The sequence below is a fragment of the Danio aesculapii genome, chromosome 13, assembly GCF_903798145.1.
Source record: "Danio aesculapii chromosome 13, fDanAes4.1, whole genome shotgun sequence".
NCBI classification, from domain to species: Eukaryota; Metazoa; Chordata; class Actinopteri; order Cypriniformes; family Danionidae; genus Danio; species Danio aesculapii.
In genome coordinates, this window is record NC_079447.1 from 36,080,012 (window position 1) to 36,099,344 (window position 19,333).

Sequence of the window (19,333 nt, forward strand, 5' to 3'; positions counted from 1 at the left end):
TGCTGTCGGCAGGTAATGGCTGCCACATTTGGGTTGGGTGGGTGGGGTTTAAATGTCCAAGGCTTTCCATGTAATGCGCCTGCCTTTGGCAAGGGCGTCTGTTTGGTCATTGAAGTCTTTATCTTGCCCTGGTTGGCGTGAATGTCCACGGACCTTTTTCCAATAGACGAGCATGTCGTGTTGGTAACAATAGAGTCGCATGACTGGAAGAGTTCTTGATGCTTGACAGGTTTGTTGTTACCTGTCTTAAAGCCATTTTGTTTCCATCCCACTAGATGGCATGTGAAGCTCAGCCGAGCGTAGTTTGAATCGGTGCAGATTTAGGAGCTCTCTGACGTTGTGAGATGCAGCTAGTTGCAAGGTGATGAGAACAGCTGCAATTTCTGCATACTGTGATGAGTGAGGGCCGAGTTTTGAATTGTTATGGTGGGCAGGGGTCATCATCGAGCCAGACCACGCCCGCTCCAGCTTTCAAGTTGCCCTGGTGATTGTATGAGCAGCCATCCACATATGCATTAGTCATTCCTTCACATACGTTCTCCTCAAAGTATCTGTGATTCATCAGTTGTGGGGGTACCGGATCTTTGGGCTCTGCTGAGGTGCACGGCGTGTCAGTCGAGCAATTCTGGCAGGTTGCTAGCCCATTTCCTAGGGACGATTTGTGGTTTGAGCATATCTTGCCTCAACGTACCATCCTTGAAGTGCCATTAGCCAGGTAGCTATGCGTGCAATGGTGACCACGCCATCTCTGATTCGCTGGCTGTTGAGGAAGGTCACTGGCTGGTGGCATGTCTCTATGATCACCTTTTGCGCTCCAATGTAGTTGGAGAAGCGCTGGATGGCCCACACAGTGCACAGAAAAGACTTTTCACAATCTGAGTACTTGCATTCTGGTGGAAGCAGGGTTTTGCTGGCATAGGCGACCACTCGCTTGTCTTTGTCATGGAGCTGGTACAGCTCTGCGCTGAGGCAATGCTTGGCGAAACCTGCATCCAGGTAGAACTCCTTGCTTGGGTCTGGGTAGGCTCGGCATGGAGCAGAGCACAGGCTTTGTTTGAGTGCGCTCATAGCTTTGTCTTGGGCTTCTGCCCATGCAAAAGGTTCATCCTTTTTCAGGAGGGAGGTTAGTGGTCATGCAAGGTCAGCGTAGCCTTCGATGAACTGTCTTGAGTAATTGCACTCTCCCAGAAAGCTTCTTAGCTCAGACACGTTGGTGGGTGTTTTGATGCTTTGGATTGCCTGGGTACGGCTAGACTGCGGTTCAATGCCATTTCGTCCCACGAGCAGGCCAATGTAATTCACTTTGGTTTTACAACATTGTCCCTTGTTGAGGGCAATCTTTGCTCCTGCGATAGTCAGCTGGTTAAGGACGTGATCGATTTCCTTGAGGTGATCATCTACCTTTGAGCTTTTCAGGATCACATCATCGACATAGACAAGATTACCTCTGGCTCTGGCATCAGGGCATGCTTTGTTCAGGAAGATGTTGAATTCTGCTGGTGAATTAGCATAGCTGAAAGGGCACCGTGTAAAGGTGTATTGCTGATTGCCGTAGGTGAATGCCAGTTTGTGTTGGTCATCAGGGTGGACTGGAATTGTCCAGAACCCGAAGGCGACATCTAGTGTTAAGAGAATTGTCGAGCCTTTGATTTTGGGGGATTTCCGTGACAGGGGCACCTGCTGGTTCAACTTGCGGTAGTCGATAGTAGGTCGCCATTTCCCATTGGGTTTTAGTTCTGGCCATATTGGAGCAGAGTACGTGCTGTTACAGGGCGGATGACCCCCTTGGTCAACATGGAGTCGATAATTTCTTGCTCTGGCTTGTATGAGGCAATTCAATTCAATTCAATTCAATTCACCTTTATTTGTATAGCGCTTATACAATGTAGATTGTGTCACAGCAGCTTCACATAAAAGGTCACAGTAAATAGGAACAGTGTAGTTCAGTTTGGAGTGTTTAAGTTCAGTTCAGTTTAGCTCAGTTCAGTGTGGTTTAATAATCACTACTGAGAGTCCAATGTTGAAGGGCAAATCCAATGATGCGCAGCTCTACAGATCCCGAACCATGCAAGCCAGTGGCGACAGCGGAGAGGGAAAAAAAAACTTCACTAATGGCGGAAGTGAAGAAAAAAAAAACCTTGAGAGAAACCAGGCTCAGTTGGGCATGATCATTTTAATTTCTCCGCTGGCCAAACGTCTTGTGCAGAGCTGCAGTCTCAGTGGCGGAGGCTGGAAGCTGGCCTCAGCGAAGACTCGTCTGTCTCTGGAGCGTCACAGGAATCAGTCTCATGTTCTCCACTCTTCCATGACCATCACAGTAGCTGCTCAGGATTCGGCCTGGTCCAGGATATGGAAACCTTGGGATCATCTCGTCGTTGGTCTTGGATCGAATCAGTGACTCTGCATAGTCTGAGGGCCTCGGGAAGAGTATCCCCAGGTGGAAATGGAGAATAAAGAAAAATATTAGCGTAGCTGATGTTCACAGTGTATATCAACAAGATGCAGAACCTGTGTGGAAGCCCCCTAAGTGGTGCACTAAGTGTATGCTTTACTGAACAGATAGGTCTTAAATCTAGTTTTGAATTGGGAGAGTGTGTCTAAGCCTCGGACGTTATCAGGAAGGCTATTCCAGAGTTTAGGACCTGTAAATGAGAAGGCTCGACCTCCTTTTTCTCGACTTTGCTATTCTAGGTACTACCAATCGCGATTTTATATTGTCTCACAAACGTGGGTGGCGCATTTGGGTGAGTTGGTATGCGCACGGTGTAGATGTTGGTTAGGCCACAGTCCAGGGAGTCTTTGGCGAAGGAGTCTTTGTACTTGTACAAAACTTCTTTGAGTCCTTGGCGATCTGCTTCTTTGTGGAGGGCGTCAGCCTCACTAAGGATCTGTTGGAGCTGTGCCTCGAACCCAGCATAGGGTTCTTCAATCGAGTCATTTGAGGGACTTTGGGTTTGGATGGCAATTGGCTTAGGTGCTTCTGTTTTAGGCTGTGTTGAGACTGCATAGACCGTGAGGTGGGTGTCGACCGTCAGTTCGGATCGGCATACACTTTCCTTAGACACTGGCAGGATGGAAGTTATGGTGATGTTTCCATGTGGTCGAGTAAACATCTCTGTGTCATCATCTTCGTCAGACAGTGGGTGGGCTGGTATTGGGCCTATGACAGGTACCATCAGGTCGAAGTCATGAAATGCCTGGTTGATGAGCCACCCTAAGTGACTGGTTTTAGGGACTGTGACATCTCTGGCAGTGCAGTTGTTGAACAGTATGTACGTAGCATGTGATGATGCATCAATGAGAGGGGTGGCTTCCAGAGTCAGGCCCAGTTTCAGACAGGTCCTGGATGGCTGGAAGAATGCTAGCTTACTGTTGAGAGTGTGGCCAGGTCGCATGTTGAGGCGAATGCTGACACTCTTGCTGTATGCAGGGATTGTGACTTCTCTCTCATTGATCATGGCATATGCATCTGGTATGGTTTGACCAGATCGAAGGGTGTTCAAATTGACTGAAGTGGTCAGTTGATTCAACAGAGGGGCCCACACAACATTGTTGATAATGTCCACACAGGCATTGAGCCGAACTAGGATGTCTGCTCCAATGTAGATGTCATGAGGTAGGTTAGGGACAACGAGGAAGTGGTGACTCAGCAGTCTGTTGTTCCATCGGATGTCCACAGCACAGATCATCTTGGACGTGGCCATGGCTGTCGAATAAGGACTGAGGGGGAAGCGGCTGTGTTTTGAGACATGTGGCAGAGTCTGGTGTCTTCGTTTTAAGGCTTGGATAAGCTTTAGACTGACAGCTGAGTTCTCTGCCCACAGTGCTAGGGCCGCATTGGACACCGAGGTATCTTGAATGTCTATTTCAGTCTTGATTAGAATGGGGCTGAAGTCTGAGTCAGGAGCTTGCAGTGAGCAGAGGAAAGGGTCTTAATCCTTACTGCTGGAGGTTGCACCAGTAGTCAGTGACTTGGGGTCAGTGCCTGTAGCTTGACACTGTGGCTCTTTGGAGCAAACTGGCTGGAAGGGCAATGGCTCCCGGACTTGAGTCCATATCTTCATATGCTTGAAATTAATTAGAGGTTCAAATCGGTTCAGCAAATCTTTTCCTATGAGGAGGGGGTACGTGTTGAGTGGTGACACGTACACTGGGTGAACGAGGCTCATTGGTCCCACTGTCAGGTGTACTGGGGCAAGCTGTTTCAGCTGTAGGCCAGTGTGGGAGTAGGCTTGGAGGTTCAGTTCTCACATTTGAAATCTGAGAGTTCTTTTGGTTCTCTTGGCTCTTTCTTGGACTTCTTCGAGGAGTTCTGCTGACATTAGGGTGATATCAGCTCCTGTGTCCACAAGAGCTTCGACTTGGACTTGGCGTTCGATGATGATAGACAAATAGAATTTCCTTGCAACACCTCTTTCGATGAGGTCACCCAGTAGTTGAGGGACAGGAGTTTGGCATGAGACAGGTAGGATTTCAGGGCTGGCTTGAGGTTCGTCGGAGGAGTGGCAGACGACCAGAATGGCACTTTCAGGAATTTTTGGCAGTTCATCAGCAGGTGTCTGTGGGATGCTGCCGTGATCTGTTGCAGTACCTGTGGAGTTAGTGCTTAACTCTATAGCTGGGCGTTCAAACAGTTTCCTGTTTCACTTGAGGTAGTTGCAGGTATGGCTCTTTGAGAGTGAGGGGGTACAGTGCTATTCTCAGGGGCCTGTTGATGGTCGCTGCTGCTTTGTTCGACGGCTAGTCAGGCTAAATCCAGTTTATCCAGTTTATCCTCCTTCCTGTCGTCCTCCTTGCATTGGAAGAATTATTTCATCATCATTCTCATCATTTCTTGAGGGTTGAAACCAGATGGGGTAGTTTCTTCTTGTTGGGATTGAGATCGAGTTCGGTCAGTGGAGAATCGGGGTGAGTGCTTTCGTCGACTCCTTGGGCTAATTGATGCAGGGTTTTGTCATCGTCCCTTGGAGGCACCGTTGGATTGTGAGGAGCTTTTTCTCCTTTGATTGCCGAATGAAGTGGATTGAGTCCACGGTCTCTCCCAGTGACGTTCAAGAGAGCGTTGTCGTGCAGAGGGTCCATCATAGCGACTGTTCCTCTGTCTAGGTCTAGCGTCAGCATGAGAGTCCCGTTGTCTGCGGGGTGCCGATGCCTTCCCCTCTTGAGCAGACTGCTCGGTTTTGTCTGGACGTTGGGCACCCTCTAGTGCCAGTTCTGGACTTTGGGTTTCAACGGCCAGAATAGTGGTGGTTTTGGAGCTCATTTCTGAAGCCATCTTCTGTTTACCATAGGCTTTATGTGCCAAATTTCGTAACTGTTGCACAGTCATTGTTCGTGGGCATGCAAGGACTCCCAGATGGTGGCTTACAGCAGGATGGAGGTTTCGCAGGAATAGAATCTTGAAGTTCAGATCTTCTTCCATTTCGGGTTCATTCCGAGTTCCAAAATAGGTTCGTCTGAGCTGGCTGTAGTATGCTTGAGGAGGCTCGTTACAGCCTTGCTTCATCTCAAGTGCAGCCACCAGTCCTCTTTCCAATTCGGGGTCAGCAAATTCTTTGATGAGAGCTTCTTAGAGTAGGAGGTAGTCATTCTTTGAGCGAGCTGGCTGTCGGTCTAGGAAGCTGCGCACTTCAGGGCTGGATGTCGCCCGAAGCAGGTAAAGTCTATCTTTGTCTGAGACATTGGGTCTCATTTCCAGATGGAAATCAATGTCTTGCAGATAGGCGTGGATCTCCTGACCACCTGGCGCACTTGGGGTGAACTTGCCAATGTTCCTGGCCAGCTTATCGAGGTCTTTGAGATCCATGTTGTGCGCTGGTCTGTGACTGATTAGCACAGGCTCTCGTCGCTTTGGGGTGAGGTCAGGCCCTGCAGAAGGAGCTGGTGAGCGTCTTCGGCTTGGTTCCTCATCTTTCTCACTATGTGTGAGTTCGAGTTCGGGTACAGGGGATCCTGTCCTGCTTGGCAAGGGTGAGGCTAGTGCATATCTTTCCTTGGCGGGTTCACGTCGCAGTTTGTAGGCATACTTAAGTTCATCTTTGACACTGGCAGACTCCTCTTTGAGTAATCCAGTTCCTGTGTTAGTTGATTGGCTTCGTGCCTCGCTTCATCTAGGTGAGTTTCAAGAGCTCTGTTTTTGGCTTTTTGGTCTCTTGCTTCAACCTTTGCTTCTTCCAGTAGCTGTTCTGCATCTTCAAGCTTGTTGGTAGCATCAGCGTAGTTTGCTTTGGCTTGCTCCAAATCTTGGGTGGCAGCAGCTAGGTTCTCTCGCAGTTTATCTATCTCTTCCTTAAACTCTTGATCCATCTTCGTGGACAGTTCAGTTTGCTGTCGAGCCTCCAGTTCTAGTTTCTCGATGCAAAGTTGTCTGTGTGTCAGCTTATGCTGGAGCTGGCTGGCATGTCTGTCACTTATCTTGAGGGTGGCGATGAGAGTGTGACTCAGCGTTCCAGTTATCTTGGCTAGGTCTTTGTGACTGTAGCTGTGGCTTGGGTCTTGCGACATTAGGCTTGATAAGTTCTCATCCAGCTGATCCTGGGTCAGTTGCTGCAGGTTTTCAACGGCCTTAGGGAGAAAACTGTCTGTTACCACACTCAGCCAAGTCCTTCCAGTGGCCAGCAGGGTCTTTAGTACGGGCCATGTTTGTTGCAGTGGGGGAGACTTAGAACCAATCTGACACTGACCTTGAAATAAGACGAGAATACGAAGAGAAAACGAAAAACAGCAGAACAAAAGGAACAACAATGTCAGTGTGTAACATTAAGTGTGAGAAGTGAAATGTGTACCAATGTTCTAGTGTGAGTGTTCTAGGTGAATGTCGTTCTCTGGGCTGCGGTCCTCTGCTGGATGTGCGTCTAACTGGTAAACTCTGTGGGGAGAATCAGTAAACACGTACAGTTGGCACAGCTAAGGAACAGAGAAATACAAAGTGATAAGAAGTGTAAAGAATAGGGTTAAGATCGGTGTTTGCACTTTTCTAGAAAGAGAGCAATGATTTAGCTTCCCTCAATCTAAAACAAAAGAATGCTCCTAAGCTAACTTTTGAATTTTAGGGTCTCTAATCACCAGGACTGCGGCTGTTATTAAAATTTCCTATGAAACAGGAGAAACTGACACCACACCAAATGAATTGTCCCTGAATGAGTGTTAAAAATAGCGACTGACGATGCTTATCTTCTTGACGACTTGCTTTTAGCTCTGATGGGTAGGATTCCACAATGAGGAGGGAATGAGGGTGAGAATCAGGCAAGTTCAACTTCAGCAATGCAGTGTTCAAGTTTCCCAAACATTTGTCAGATGTTCCTAAAATTCTCTGATCTATGATTCTCACAGGTGCAATACCCCAAATAGCAGCAGCAGTCAAGTCGAAAGAAGATAGTAGAGAAAGAGAAGACAAAACGTTTTCTCTGTTGGACGAACTAAGATTGACCAAGTGGTGGCGCTGTCAAATAGATAATTCCAAATTGTTGGTTTATTGGGTTATCATGTTAGCTAGTTAGCCAAAGTAATGACAAGCTTGTAAGTTAATTTGGGTTTAGCTAACCGAAGGATACTGCCCTTATAAACTCAATTGGGTGCAACAGACTATTCTGTCCAATTGCATCAACCTGGAACCCAGAAAGGAAAGGAAACGGTGTCCTTGAGCTGGCTTGGGAAAACAATAGGAACTCAAAGCTGTAGTTAATTTAAATCAATTGGGTAAATTTGACTAAAGCCAAAAGAGATATTCACTACGGGTTCCAATATATACCTGGAATAAATAAAATAATAGATTTAAAGACAACTTAAAATTTAAAATTCAAAATTTTGAATTAAGTAAAAAAAAAATTAAATTCCAAATTAGTAAAAGGAACAAGAGTGGTCACCCCTATGCGTTATTATTTATCAAAGTGTTTTATAATTAACATTTAATCAGTAATTGTTATTGAAAGAGGAAGCCCTCCATCATGTAGCTGCTACTGAATTAAAAATTTCCAGACAGCAATGTTGAGTGACAATAATACTCAATAGAGTAATGATAAAGTATAAGGAGAACAATTATGATTAAAATCAATCAATAAAAAATACAAAGTAAATTTGACATCTAAATTAAACTCACATAAATGGGTTTCCAGACTTCATTAAACTGGATTAAATTATTTGAATTAATGACAAACTGTTATTGAGCTCTGAGACTAATGGACTATTCATGAACAGAGATGAAAAGAGGTAAAAAGGAATAATAATAATAACATTAATAATGATTGGTAAATAATGGTAAGAAATTGTCGTTCTTACAGGTTGAGTAGTTTTGATAAAAGCATTTATGTCATGTGAAGCATTCCAATGATTGGATTAAGCAATAGTATGCTTTGCAAAAGGCCAACAGCTTTTAAGAGTTCCGACTGGTGACATGGGCCCAATATAGCGGCAAAAGCCGTTTAGACAAATGTGATTAACATCAACAATGAGATCGTACACCCTTTATTAACTTAAGCACTTGTCAACTTAATTTCCAAATGAGAAAAGGAGATGAGACATAAGGTAAGCATGAAGAGAAAACATCAAAGATTGAAAATCCGTACAAACCCATACAATGCTTTGTGCTAGCCTTCGATATCATTAAACACACATATACTTCAATGCGACGCGTTAGCATCGGTTAGCTTAGCCTCGTGCTAGGCTTTGTTTACTTTCAGTTCAAGTCGGCGCTGGCGAGCAGCGCATGCGCGAATGACTGAAGGTCCGGCGAGTCCCTCGGGACTTCCGGGATCAAGGTCGTTGTTATGCAACGAACACCAAGTGACAAAATAGCAGTTTACAAGCAATAGCACTATTCAGAATACTATCCTTCTGATAATCAGTGACCAATGAATACAGCTATAGCGATTACTGTGTAATACACTATAGAGGCCGCGGGTCCTCGCTGTGCGGTCACACGCACTGGTCAGATCATTTATCTAACGTTAATCAGTGCAGAGCAAAACTTTAATCAACAGGGTAACTGAGATTAAGGTGAGATCCGGGATCTCGGCCCTACGTGTTAGAGTATGTTTAAACAGGAACACAGCTGTGGATTCAACCACATAAACTTGATCAAGACAAATATTTTCTCCCAAAATACAACACAGTTATCTAAGCAACCGCATTCTTTAATTCACTACTCTTAGCGAATAAAACGGCAAAGGTGGGTGGATTTATTCTAAACCCAGTAGCCAGGAGAAAGACAGTTGATTTCAGAACCGGAGTCTCGCGGCGTAAGAGATCACACTGTATAAGGCCCTTTTAAGAGGAGAGATAAGGGACACGGTTATCCACCTCTTTCTGCGCTCTTAAAGCGGTTTTACTGTTCGTCTCGGCGGACAAATAGACTGCAGTTTTGTGCACAGTTCGTCACGGCGGACAAATGAATTGCAGTTACAGCGCTGTTCGTCTCGGCGGATGAATTAAATGCACTTTTGTGCATGGTTCGTCACGGCGGATGAATTAAATGCACTTTTGTGCACGGTTCGTCTCGGCGGACGAATTAAATGCAGCTTTCTTTACTTTCTCAACAACACTTCAGCATGGAGTCAAGCAATAAAACGCATGGTACAATGATAGAGTAATGACATGTGTAGCAAACTCTGTTTCCTCTAATCTATCTTTACGGTCAAAAATAGAGACAAAGTGTTTCGGGGTTTTATGTGCTTAACAGTTTGTTCAATCTACTGCCCAAAATTTTACTCCACCATTATATGTAGTGCCTGGACCATCTAATATGTCCGGTACTCTAAGAATTAGCTCATAAATTCGAATTAATTCAAATTAATTCTCTGGGATTTGAATCAGAAGATTCAAATGACTGACTCACAGTCAGAAACAGGTTAACACGTACACTTACGTCATCTATTGGTCCACCCTAATAGAAGTAAGCAGCGTAGATTTAGCTCTAGTAAATCTATGTTATATTATTACGTGGCCAACAATGATAATATAAAACAGGATTTCAGTATTTATACAAGCGAGGTAGCAAGACCATATAGCTGAGGCAGTAACTTAGAAACACATACAACTCCGACAAGGATCTTCACCAAGCAGAGAATCTGACTAAGGTTTACTGCTTAAATTTAACACCAGCTTCAGCAAGGAGTAAACGTTGTTTGTGTTACTTGCGTCTTGATGACCAGTCACACTCGTCAGCTGGTTGAGGGAAACTCCGGCGAAGCCGATTGGTTGCAGCGCGTTGACGTGGCAGGGATGTCCTTTGTTGGAGAGAGTCTTCCTTCGTCTTCTGAAGGAGTAAGGTGAAGCTGCAGGCCCGGAGACTCAACTGCGTGCTCAGACCTGCGCGCACAGGCCTGCACTTCCAGACCTACTGTTTTCTCAGACAGTGCCACCTGCTGTTGGGTTGGGTGAAGCGGCAAGTACGGAGACCCAACTGCACGCTCAGACCAGCACTTTCTAGCAAGTTTTTTTTTTTATTTATTTATTTTTTTTAATTAATATAATACGTTCAAGTACAAACCATTACGGCATATACAACAATCCAATACTTATAGTGTTAGTGTTGATATAAAAGTACATTACCAGGAACATAACAAAAAAATTAATTAATTAAAAAAATAATAATAAAAAACATAAATAAATACAATTAAATAAAAAGTAGGGGCGTGAGAGTCTTAATCAAGTAATAGAAACGAGTTCAAGGCATGTGAAAGTTTTCGGGCATTTTTGTTCCTCATGAAGTGTAAAGACCTTACGAGCATCTTCAGATCATTTTTCCATCCATTGAAATTGGGTTTCACTTTTACAAATTTACATCTAAGAATGAAGTGTTTAGCTAGAATAATTAGATTATTTACCAAAAAATCTAGATCTTTGTCTTTCAAAAATATACCAACTTTGATTGAGACCACAGTTAAGGAGTGTATTTGTATCTGTTTGGAATGCAGCCAGTTTTGAAATTTCATCCAAAAATGTTTTATAACTTCACAGTGAAAAAACATATGTTCTACACTTTCAATATCTTTCTCCCAAAAACTGCATGAATTGTTTCCCCAGTTAAATTTTTCAAATAAAAAATTATTAGATGGGTATATGTCATTTAAAATTTTAAATACTACTTCTTTAGCCTTAGGAAGAACCGGATACGATAAGTAACGTTTCCTTTTTCTTCTTGCTTCTTCTTCATTGAAATCTTGTAGAACATATTTTCTCCTTAATTGACATGGAAAATATTGTTTTGACAATACATTTCTAACAAACTTATTTGTAAACTGTTTGCTATTAACATTAATTAAATCCTTAATTGACATGGAAAATATTGTTTTGACAATACATTTCTAACAAACTTATTTGTAAACTGTTTGCTATTAACATTAACACCGTCAATACAGAGTGATCTCATTTCTGGTATAGTATCTGAATACAATATAAATTGTTGAACCATTGTTTGTAGGGATATTGGAACTTTCTAGCAAGTAGCAACATCAGAAACGCCAGTAAGGTTATTGATTATTAAAGCGATTCCTGAAAAATACCAGGTTTTATGGCATAAATCAATGTGGTGTGAAATATTACACTAACAAACAATTATTTCAGCGTTTGATTTGATCAAAATTAGTGTCAAAAGAGCATTATTGTATGATATTTACAGCTTGCTCTTATTTGATGTATTATTGTACCATTCTGGGACAATTTTCTAGCAATGTTTTCTGGCAAAATAACAAACGTTAAAGTAAAAGTGTTAAAATAAAATGTTTAATATATAACACAATTATTATTTGTAACATATTTTAGTGCTATGTAGGTCTACTGTACATAATACTGTATTATCTATCTGAAAGTGCTATCAAAGACAATAACAGTAACACAATAACAGTTTATCAGTTATTAATACATTCTGTAATGATTACAAATACGTTTTTTGGAAATATTATTGTTATTCTGCATAGAATTTACAATATGAGCTCTCTTAGGTTAAATTAAAAATAATTTGCTTGTGGTGTGTATTATTTCCCAGATGGATATTACAATTTAAAAAGGGGCTATCTGCCAACACTAACACAGTGTACCAAAGACTGCAGATATTTCCAGAAATGAAAAATCTCCCTAACAAGAATGTAAAGCATTTATTTTATTTGATGTTATTTCCTACGTAAAAAAATATTATTTTTCACCATTTTTTTCTGCATTGTTTACAGCTTGACTTGTAGGACCTCATGATAAAGTACACAAAAATAAAGTTTGTTGTTAGGAAATTACCCAGAGTACTATAGTTTATTGTATGTGACGAAATGTATTGTATATGAAGATAAAATTCATTCCCTCAACTCAATACGAAACAGGGATAAATCCTTAATGATTATAAAAAAACAACAACAAATGTCTGAAAATATTGAAGTAACTGAACAATATCTATTTACAAATACAGATAATACAAATACAACAGAATTAATGCATTAAATCAAAATCTAGTGTGTTTAATATTTCATATAATTATGTATTCAATCATAGCGTAATATTTTGTAGTAGAAAAAATAGTTTAAATTACAATTTAGAAGCAGCTGAATTCAGGTTAGTCGATCTTTTAAACAGCAGGTGGCACTGGAAGGTCTGGAAGTGCAGGTCTAGCCGTCTAAGCGAGCAGGTCTGAGCGTGCGGTTGGGTCTCCGGGCCTGCAGCTTCATACTGTTGTTCTGAAGCGTGGGACTCCCTGTCCCGGTGACGGAGAGTTTGACGTCAGCACGCGGGAAGTTTGTTGAATGGGAATTCCTCCAGTGACTGCTCCGGCAGAATTACGAGACTTAGGAAGTAAGAGTTCAGAGAAGTTGAATGACTGACCCTACTGCTGGATGGGGCTGTGTCCGAGTGTTCACGGGAAAGCGGTTATACGAGCAGAACAGGGTCAGACTGAGTTCATGCGAGTCGCGAACGTACACAGAAGCAGCTTGAGCTCCTGTGAACGAGTTCTCGTTGCCATAGTGATGTAACGGCAGACAGATGCAGACTTTACACGGGCAGTTCTTCCAAGAGCGATGTCCGGCAGGCATGTTGTAAAGACGGGAAGTGTGCAACGCAAACTTTGTGCGTAGAAATCCCTCATGAAGCCAAACGAAAGCCATTAAACTTTCACCTCGTTGAAGTTTTATAGTGGCTAGAGTTGGGACCAGCCCACTCTGTGACTGTCCAATGGCACAGCTACTTCGCGAGTCTACCCTCCCTCTTTTTCCTTGTTGTCCCCGACAGGGAGGGGAAGACCCGTGGCATAAAACTTCACTTTACTGTTATCAAAACTCAATAAAGCTCTGTAATTAACTACTATTTACCAATACAGACACCTCATAGCTTTAGTTTGACATCAAACATCACAGCCTTTATCAAATACAGTTAATTACATGCATTACACACGCTACGACGTTTCATTTACATGCACCCCATAGTGAATATACTTGCTTACATACGTAGTAAAACATACACAACTATTAGCAATAAAACATTAGAGCAAACACACTTTTAAACGTGAAATGTCCAAAAATCGTGCTGGCTTTTTGTACCGAAACAATACGAGTGTTATCTCCTATTTTACAGCAAGAGGGGAGGGGGAGGATCACGCGTCCGAAGAGACATACATGTGTCTTTCTTCTTTTGGGTGCAAGTTAATTAACATAGTCATGTGAGGGGCCAAATGGCCGGATTTTCCCGATGGGCCATGTACTTATTAACCCATGGTTACAACCCGTCCTTTGTTTTATAAAGGTGGAAAGAGAGTGTGTATCGGAATTAAGCTCTTGGCGATACTTAATTAAGAAGGAGACGAAGGGGGCGCAATGAGGCTTTCATGACTGCTGGTTTTAACTCGCTTAGAATATGGCTGAGTTCCTACACAGGTCACCTCAGAAGAACGAACTCGGGAGACCGTGAGAACAGAAAACACATCCTGCGAGAAATGAGATGCTGCATTCTTCCTGATGGTCTAGTGATGTGCACGCGTTTTTAACTGAAAATTATTTAAACATAACAGCATTCATACAGTAATTTATTGTTATTCCCCTGTTGTTATATTTCAGAATATATACTATGCATAAAGACTTTACAAATATACGTTGCACAATATAAATAAAACAGATTTTAATACGAATTTCAGCAAATAAACACCATTAATGTGTTTGTTCCTTTATTAAGATTTTCATGATGATGTTTATATTTACTGTTTCATTTAGGAAAACTCCTGAGGTAAATAAGTTATATCTCTGAACTTTCATAATACACCTATATAAAATGCTGCACTTCCCACCTCCAGTCGCAATGACTTCTGGGACTTCTAGAACGAGTTTGATGCTCAAGTCTGCATCGATGCATCCTCGATATCAAGGGCACATCCGGGAAGTTTCACGCGTCCTCCGTTCTTGAGTATTGGAACTGAACTTTGGCAGTTTATGATGGCGTTACACGAGAACACAAGATCACTGAAGAACACATATTGAAAAACAGCCATACTGTACTAGAAACTTCAAGGCAGGTGTGTTGAGGCAGGTTAGAGCTAAACTATGCAGGACATCGGCCCTCCAGGACCGAGTTTGGGCACCCCTACTTTAGATAAAAGTGTCTGCTAAATGACTAAAGGAAAAAGTCAATTTTGTAACAATAAAGAAGCATGCGTTAGTGCTCAAGAAATTTAGTTCTGAAAGATGGTTCATGTAAAAAAACATGTAATAATAATACTTTTTAAAAATTCAATTGCACTTGATTAAAAAGACCAAATCACATCTTTAAATTTGTTAAAGGTCCCATGAAGTGCTTCGAAATATGTGTTTTTTTTCAATGTTTGACGTGATCTCAACCGAAACACAAAGAGAGGGTGGGACATAGTATAGCTCCTCCTCTTTAAAAAAACAGCCAATAGCGTTTTGTTTTTAATCACAGCTCTGCCAGTGAGCCCCCGTTTCGAATGTTATCACTCGATTGAATGGGCGTTATCAGTGGTTATCAGCTGATAGATATTGCCCAGTAGGAGTAATTCCCATGGTTAATCAGCTTTACAAATAGAGAAGACTCCAGATCCAGATCTGTTTCTACATTACTGTAACAATTGGGTTTACGGCTGGGGACGTTAATAAAATACAATTCATGGGAAATTTAATAAATAATATAAATAATTCTCATTAACTTCCAGAAGGCCCATGTCTATCAGCTGATAACCACTGATAACACCCATTCAATCGAGTGATAACATTTGAATTGGCTGCAGTGAGGGTGTTTGAGCTCAAGTGCATCAAATGAAAAGCAAATGAGAAGCGTCATAAAAGGGGCGGTGCTTATCAGATACTAGAGCATTTGATTGGTTGTGATGTGATAAGAAACTGTAGTATGGGTTGACATGAATAAAACCATTGATCCATTTGGGCCAAAGTGACAAGCTTTATGTGTTAGTTTCAGTCTTGTATCTTCTAAATGCAAATTTTGTCACTGTTTTGGAGCATACTAGCTTATATATATCCTAAAAATGAATAATACTGATTCTAACATCTAAAAAAAACACTTTATTTTAATTTCATGGAACCTTTAAAAGTGCTGTTATGTTTATTAGCAAATAATATAGCAGACATTTACTAGATAAAATACAGAAAACACCTTTACAATAGAATACTTGCAGTATAATTTTACAGAGCAAAAATTCACCAAATGTGGGTCCATGTGTGACCAAGCACCCTTTGGCAATTTTACAGAGCAGATTCGGGTGCTTGGTTTGCAGTAATACAGAGATGACGCAGTCCCAGTGAAGTGTTACAGATAACAATAACCCACTGCATCCTCCACAAACTGCGTTCTCAAATATAACCCACAAGATCATGAATTGCACGGTGCAAATTAAATTTAGCACTAAACTGGTGACCACGTTTGTGCCATTACCCCATTTGCATAATTCCTTTAGCGAATGAGGCGACATCCCGCAAAATTAAACGGCACAATCAGCAGGTGCTATTTATTCTGCCTGAATTCTCCCCATAGCATGTGCTCCTGCTGAATTACACAAAAGCATCCTCCTTTGATTCCGCTTTTCTTTTTTCCCTGATTCAAACTGGGATATAATTCATATCTCTGTCAAACACCAGCATTTAAAGTCACATTTCTGAAGGACATGCATTTTAGAGCCTGAGGTTTCCCTCAGCATGGAAAACTTACAGATGTCATTTGATGGATAAAAATGCCTCACAGCAGGCTTTAACAAGCATGCACAAAAGAAAAGAGAACAGGACACATGGGGAGCAAGGGTCGGTGTGAAGAAAAGACAAAACTGAAAGTAAACCATCATCTGAATAAAGATGGACTGCAGAGCCGAACAGCAAGCCTTTGAATATCTTCTCTTTTCTATCACTCTGTGCCCACTGCTCTTTTCTCCTGTCCACTTTCCTCTTTCAGTGTGGAGTAAGGCACAAGTTCAATCTTGGGTTGGGTCCAAATCCATTTATTTTCTCTCAAATTCACTCTTTATTCCTCTATCTATCTCCCTCATCCTCAATCTCTTTAATTTTCTCTTTTATCATCTTCTCTGACAGTGGTTACCGGCAGAGATACTCTAAATGAATGTATGAAAATAAGTATTTAATTACTGTTGAGTGTTTGAAATTTGCATTTTCTTTTAGAGATTCTATTTTGCATTTTAACTTTATTTAAACTACTTTTAGGCGATGCAGTGATGCAGTGGGTAGTGCTGTCACCTCACAGCATGAAGGTCGCTTAAAGTACAAAGAAAAGATATCCAATGTTTTCAGGGTATTAAAGGAATGCTTTGACAACACATCCGATCTCAATGGGAAAAAAATATGTTGAATAGTGCACCCGCTTCGAATGTTATCACCCAATTGAATGGGCGTTATCAGTGGTAATAAACTAATAGATATGGGCCAGTAGGTGCCTTCTGCGCCTGCTGGTAGGCTCAGAAGACTGTTTATCATCCATTCACATGGTTAATCAGCTATGCCTGTACACCAGCCGGTAACCACTTCCACCTGCAGCTTCTCCACGATGGACATCCAGCGTTCTCCAGCCTCCGGCGCCTAGACTGCAGTTTTGCACAAGACGTTTGGCCATAGGAGAAATGGTCGTGCCCAACTGAGCCTGGTTTCTCTTGAGGTTTTTTAATCCTTCACTTTCGCCAATTAGTGAAGTTTCTTCCTCGCCGCTCTCACCACTGGCCTGCATTGTTCAGGACTTGTGGAGCTGCGCATCAATGGATATGTTTCAATTTATGATCTTCTATGTGAAGCTGCTTTGACACAATCTACATTGTAAAAGTGCTATAGAAATAAAAATGAATTGAATTGAATACTAATAGAGAAGACTCCAGATCCAGATCTGTTTTTACATTACTGTGACAGTTGGGTTTAGGGTTGGGGTAAGGGTAGACGTTAATAAAATACAATTAATGGGAAATGTAATTAATATTCATAATTCTTGTTAACTGATCTATAGATTAAGCAAGTGAATGGATGATAACAGCGGCGCAGAAGTCCCTTACTTGCCCATATCTATCAGCTGATAGCCACTGATAACACCCAATCAATTGAGTGACAACATTCTAATCGGCTGATTATTTATACTAATATGGACAGGGTAATGTGTTAAAAATGAACCTAACCCCTAGCTCTAATCCTATCCTAACCCTTACTACATCCTTTGATAGGATTAAAAATTATAAACCTACAGAGGGCTGAATACAAAGACACGCAAAAAATCTAAGTGTAATAAAAGATGCAGCAGCAAAGTCTTATTGCTGAAATTTCATTGCAGCAGCTCAGAATGGCTCTCAGTTGCATTCATGCCTGGAAACATCAAGGCTCCTAATGAGACAGCATGTTGTGTCTTGAGGTATTTCCTATCAGATATGGACCAGGGCATCACTTAATTCCTGGACAGTCTGAAAAGCAACCTGCCAAGGTCTGATGGAACGAAACATAATGTCCCATGGGTGTTCTTTTGGATTTAGGTCAAATGAGCATTGGGGCCATTCAATGGTATCAACTCATCTTTTCAGTTGCATCTTTTCAAGCATGCTCTTGCCAAATTTGGTAATTGTCATGCACCCAGAGAAACACAGGACCCACTGCACCAGTGTAGGCAGGGTGCGATTTATACATTGATGATCAGGGGAGTCTAATTTTTTTGGTAATGTTAATTTAAGATGGCTTAGTGGTTGGAATTGTCACCACAGTCCTGGCACCTCCAGTCCTAGCTGAGTCAGGAGCGTTTCTCTGTGGATTTTGCATGTTCTATCCCAACTTCTTGTGGGTTTCCTCAAGATTCTTCCCCCACAATCCAAAGACATGTGCTATAAATGAATTGAGTAAACTAAATTTTCCATAGTGTAAAATTGTATGTGTGAATAGAAGAGTGTATGGGTGTTTCCCAGAGCTGGATTGCAGCTGGAAGGACGTTCTCTGCAAAAAAAAAAAAAAAACATACACCAGAGTAATTGGCAGTTCATTTAAATTTAGTGTAGTCTGGCATACACTCACTATACTTCAGCTTAGTCCCTTATTTATCAGGGGTTGCCACAGTGAAATGAACCACCACATACAGTAACCTCTGATTAGTTATTTCAGAGGTTACTGTAGGATAAACTATACAAACTACTGCATGTGTCTAATTTGACTTTACTTTTGACAATATTTAAATACAAGACTCATATACCCTATTTTACAAGAAAAGTATCACTTATGATGTCCACCAGTGCTCTAGATCTGCCAATTTCAGACTGTTGAATGATTCTCGCAGAGATTGATGGGTGCTATTATGTATGAACCCTAGAAACCATTATAGGGGTGGTCAAATGTGTATTTACATTATTTGTTATCTTAAATATTAATATTATTATTATTCAGATCAGAGAAAACTATGTATCACTATTAGAGGGCTGACCAAATGGCAGTTTACCAAATGGCAGTCAGGGTGCTATTGTAGCCTGTTGAAGTCTGAATTCAGGTCACTCTCATGAAGTCTGTTTCCTCTGTTTTTGTATTTAGTATTTGTAGAGGTCAGGTTTAATTCACTTGATGCTATACTTCGATTAAGAAGTATTCCTTTCATTAATTTTGAGCAGCGTACCAAAAATTGGTTTGGATGGCTGCAACACACGGCAAAAAAAGTTGTGACAGAGGCATGTTTAACATGATGTCAAATCAACTTTCCCTTTAAAACTATGTTTAATCATCATCTGGAAATTGAGGATATAAACTGTTTACGTTTCTTTCGAGTATCTTTCGAATTTTGAAAATATTGAACAATATTGAATTTTGAATAATCTGGCACTTCAAAATTTAAAATGTTGTTTCTCCTTTTCATGAAGACATTTTCAATCTGGATTGCAGAC

The 19,333-nt window shown here is 41.5% G+C and overlaps 1 pseudogene; it reads right to left on the minus strand.

The window, feature by feature from the left end:
• Positions 1 to 4,744: 4,744 nt before the first annotated feature.
• LOC130240069 (uncharacterized) lies at positions 4,745 to 6,640 on the minus strand (annotated as a pseudogene).
• Positions 6,641 to 19,333: the final 12,693 nt, after the last annotated feature.